The sequence below is a fragment of the Solanum pennellii genome, chromosome 7 (genome assembly GCF_001406875.1).
Source record: "Solanum pennellii chromosome 7, SPENNV200".
NCBI classification, from domain to species: domain Eukaryota; kingdom Viridiplantae; phylum Streptophyta; class Magnoliopsida; order Solanales; family Solanaceae; genus Solanum; species Solanum pennellii.
Window position 1 is genome coordinate 12,794,705 of NC_028643.1, and position 4,639 is coordinate 12,799,343.

General features: G+C 32.8%; 2 long non-coding RNA genes across 2 annotated transcripts in view; one reads left to right on the top strand and one right to left on the bottom strand.

The window, feature by feature from the left end:
• LOC107024317 overlaps positions 1–4,639 on the bottom strand; it is a 29,335-nt gene that overhangs the window by 9,659 nt on the left and 15,037 nt on the right. The gene's annotated exons all lie outside the window — the stretch shown is intronic.
• LOC114077858 lies at positions 98–2,602 on the top strand. Its single transcript, XR_003579138.1, has 2 exons — positions 98–1,424; positions 2,249–2,602. It is a non-coding gene; the product is annotated as an uncharacterized LOC114077858 (long non-coding RNA).

Sequence of the window (4,639 nt, forward strand, 5' to 3'; positions counted from 1 at the left end):
TTTTTTTTTTTTTGGGCCTTGTCAAACTAGTTTTCTTAAAGGTCGGAGGGCAAGCGATAACGCTATATTAGTCCAAGAGCTCCTAAATAAGCTTCAACATACTAAAAGCAAAAATGGTATGGTCATGTTAAAAATTAACCTTGAGAAGGCCTTTGATCGACTCGAATGGTCCTTCGTCCACCGTGTTTTACTTTACTTCAAGTTTCCTCCAAAAATTTGCAAACTCATTATGAGTTGTATTACCACCTCTAGCATCACTGTCTTAGTTAACGGTAAGCAAACCCCTTACTTCTCTCCCTCTAGGGGAACAAGGCAAGGGGACCCTATGTCCCCATACATCTTCATAATGTGTATGGAACTTCTTTCTGCCTATATCAACTACCAGGTGGATCTTCTCCAGTGGGATCCGATCCAACTCTCAATTCATGGACCCCTTTTCTTCCACTTATTTTTTTGCAGATGACCTAACTTTGATTACAAAAGGAACCTCCAAATCCTTACAAACTATTTCTAGATGCTTGAATGACTTTTGCGTTCTTTTTTATCAAAAAATAAATCACACCAAATCTAAAGTTATTTACTCTCTTCACTGCAAAGACATTGTGCAAGATCTTGTCAAAAACCTATTGAGTATAACTCCTTCTCAATTTGGAAAATACCTTGGCTTCCCTATTCTTCCTCAGAAGCCTACACCCAAGGATTTCCAATACATTATTGATAACAGGAAGAAAAAGCTCTCCAGCTGGAAAACTCAATTCATGACGATAGTTGATCGCGTTAGACTAGCTAAGACTACCCTCAACGCCATCCCGGCTTATACCAAGCAATATTTTCTACTTCCAACGAAGATCTGCCTCACTATAGATAAAATATAGATATTTTATCTGGGGGTCCTCTATCCATAAACGAAAGATTCATTATGTTGCGTGGGATAATATCACATCTGCAAAAGAAAATGGTGGTCTTGGACTGCAAAGCGCTAAAACTAAGAACAAAATCCTTCTTACAAGCCTTGCACGGAGAATTCTCACTACCAGCAAGTCCCTGTGGACAAAAACCCTTACCCAAAAATACAAACACAGAGCCTACTCCAATTTCCAATCTATCATTTGGAAGAACATTATATTCTTCAGGGAAGCGAACCGGTTGGTCCCCTAAGTCTGGCCTATCCATCAATCTCTGGCATCATCGCTGGATTTCCAATACTCCTCCCCTTAGAAATATGCTTCATGGTCCTCTTATGAAAGGAGAATATCACCTCAAGCTCTCTAACGGGCTCCGCTTGGGATTGGTCGAAACTCTCTTTTAAACTACCTCCTGATTTTTTTTCTAAGGCCTCAAAAATTAGCTTCACTAAGGAAATTGGAGACTCCGACATCCCTTATTGGATTCATACCACCAGCGGTATCTTTTCTACCCAATTGGTAAGACATCTTCTAGCTTCTCAATCTTCTAGATCCTTTCCTTTCCTTGGATATGGCACTTGAGAACATCTCAAAAAATAATTTTTTTCCTTTGGCTCTGTGCGCACGGACGGCTGCCAACCAGAACATACCTACACTACATCAATATTGTGCCAGACTCGGTTTGTCAAGTTTGTCACATTGGAAATGAAACCATTAGTCACATTTTCATCGATTGTTATATAGCCAAGCAATTCTGGTTGGATATGGGTATTAATATCAATAATATTGGTTGTGACACCCGGGAACACTGGCTACTTAAGCTTAAACTCCTGTCTTACCCTTGTAATGATATTCCCTACGAGTGGATTGATATTCTCCCTCACGCCATTTGGCATCTTTGGACTAACAGAAACTACAAAATCCATAATGGAAAATCTAAGTTTCTTTCACATTCCCTAGTCAAATAGCAAAAATTTGGAATATATTCATTACTCTTCATCTCCTTCTAGCCCCGATGCCTCTATCTGCATTCATATTCAGTAGTTTGTTCCCCCTCCTGGAAATTTTAAGCTAAATATTGATGGCTCCTTTATGATGAAACATAAGGGTAGCGGTATTGGTGGAGTCGTTTGTGATGACCATGGAAATTGGAAGGCCGGATTCTACAAAAAAACTAGCAGTCACACCCATATTATGGCCGAACTTGAAGCCCTCCTTGAAGTATTAAAGCTAGCCGATACGCTTAATCTACAACCCTTGGAAGTCGAAACAAACTCCATTGATCTCCTCAATTACTTAAAAGAACCAAACTCATTATATTCTTCAATTGTCATGTCTTGCAGGTTAATGTTGAGGAGGTTGGGGAATCGAATGGTCCGTCATAACTTTCGGGAGGGGTACAAAGTAGCAGACTTTGTGTGCAAGATAGATTCTCAGCTAACAATGACCCCTCAATCATATATCCCACATACTCCGCCTGAAGCTGTAATGGAACTTCTCAAAGCAGATCAAGAAGGAGTTCTAACTACTAAGCAAATATTTAGGTCATCCTATAATAAGTTAGCTAGTTACGGGAACTTATCTGTAATCACTAGCTATAATAGTAATCTTGTACTGTTTTAACTATATATTAATATATCCTTTCTACCCAAAAAAAATGAAATTCTTCTATCAATTAAGACAATGCTTTTATACAACATACATTCGAATTGATTTACATGATAGTTCATATATGTTATTTGAAACAAATGCTTCTGTTATGACATAAGACAAACAAGTAATTATTTTCCAAGAATAATATGAAAATCAAAAGAAAACTAAGTAATTGTTAAAGTTGACATATATAATAAGAAGTAAGAAATATTTTTGAGCCATTTCTAATTTCAAAGGAATTTTTATCTAGTAGATAGAAAGGAGGACAAATTTAAACTACATTTTCAATATGTTAGTGATATTTTTTATCCAATGATTAGAAGAAAAATATTTATAAAAATGTTTAATACGTCAAAAATATTTTTAGCCCAACAAATAAGAAAAGGACAAAATTAATTTAATAGCTAAAAATGACACTTTGAACAATTTTTAATACGACAAAAGACATTCTTGAATCTTTATAAAATTAAATAAATAGAAGAACTCAAAAGCAACTTTAGTCTTTATAACACATGCAAGTGAGAGGAGTAGTCGTTTTCTGAATATAGAGAGGCATACTCGTTAATCCACTTCCCTCCAAAGCAGTTAGCGGTGATTGAGAGGGGACTAACTTTAGTTGAGACAACCAATGTGACTCTTGTTTCAAATTTACTACTCCCTTCGTTTTAAAAAACATAACCTTATTTATTTTTTATTCTGTTAAAAAAAATATTAAAAAAAATAATTTTTTTTCTTTTTTAGTAATACTTTAATTTTAGCTTTCCATATGATATATTTAAGACTACAAAATTAAATGTATTTTGGTACATTTGACATAACCCGTCTTCTTTCTTTTCTTAAGCTCCGTTCCAAGTCAAAGTAGGTTATTCTTTTTGAAACGGAAAGAGTAACACAAATGACACACTCCCATCCAAAGTATTATTTTTAACTTCTTTTTTTTTTTTAATTATCATATATATTAAGCATATTTGTTTTAGTGAGTAATTTAATACCGCTCAAATTACTCACTAAAACAATTAAATGAGTAAATAATGGCTAGGGGAGTGATCTAAATGAAAGAATTCAAGTTTGCAAAAACAAGTTTACTATTTTTTCTTTCTTCTTCATCCTAATTTCTAAAGACGAAAGAAGAAAGAAGAAAAATATACTCATCTAATGGAAAGTGGGAAAGAGGAATTTTTCGACGATTGTAATTTTTATCTCAAATAACTTTTTATTAGGCCTTATATTTATCTAACAAAATTATATATATATATATATATATATATATATATATAGATATAGATATATATATATATAGATATATATATAACTTGTGAATTCTTAACAAAGTAATTCACAAACTCAGTGGTAACGAAAGGGTCATGGAAATGTTTTCTCACACTAGCATTTGTTACAGTTGATTATTGAATGTAGGGCGTACAAAATCGAATCAAATCGTAAATCGAGTCAATTGAGAAAAAATCTGACTAGTGATTGGTTTGACTTGGTTTGGTATTGAAGAAAAAATTCGACTATATTTGGATTGGTTTGGTCTTAACTAAAAAAGAATCAATCCGAGACCAAATCAACCTGACATTATATAATCCAAAATTTATTTTATACATAAAAATATTTACTTTGATATAATTTTTAAATATTTCTCATATTTTTTCATAATTTGTACCTTTTAAATATTATCTCAAATTTGAAAGTTAGAATTTTGAATGATTTCATAAAAATTATAGTCCACAGATGTTGGTAATTATAATAAAAATTAAATCAAAATCAAATCAATACTAATACAAGAAGAAAATCAAGTTAACACATGTTTTCCTAGAAAATGTTTTCTGGAAAATAAGTAGATTTTGGACTTATTTTCTCATGTTTGGTATGATTTTTAGTATTTGATTTATGAATGAAAAATGTTTTTGAGTGACATCTTTTATTTTTACTTGAGAAAATAATTTATGAATTTGAAAATATTTTTTAAAAACAATTTTTATTTGGGGTGGTGGTGGGAGGGGGTAGGAGTGAAAAATAAAAAATTGAACTTTATAGTATTTTTAAAAACCAAAATTAATTTTTTTGGGGGTTGGAGG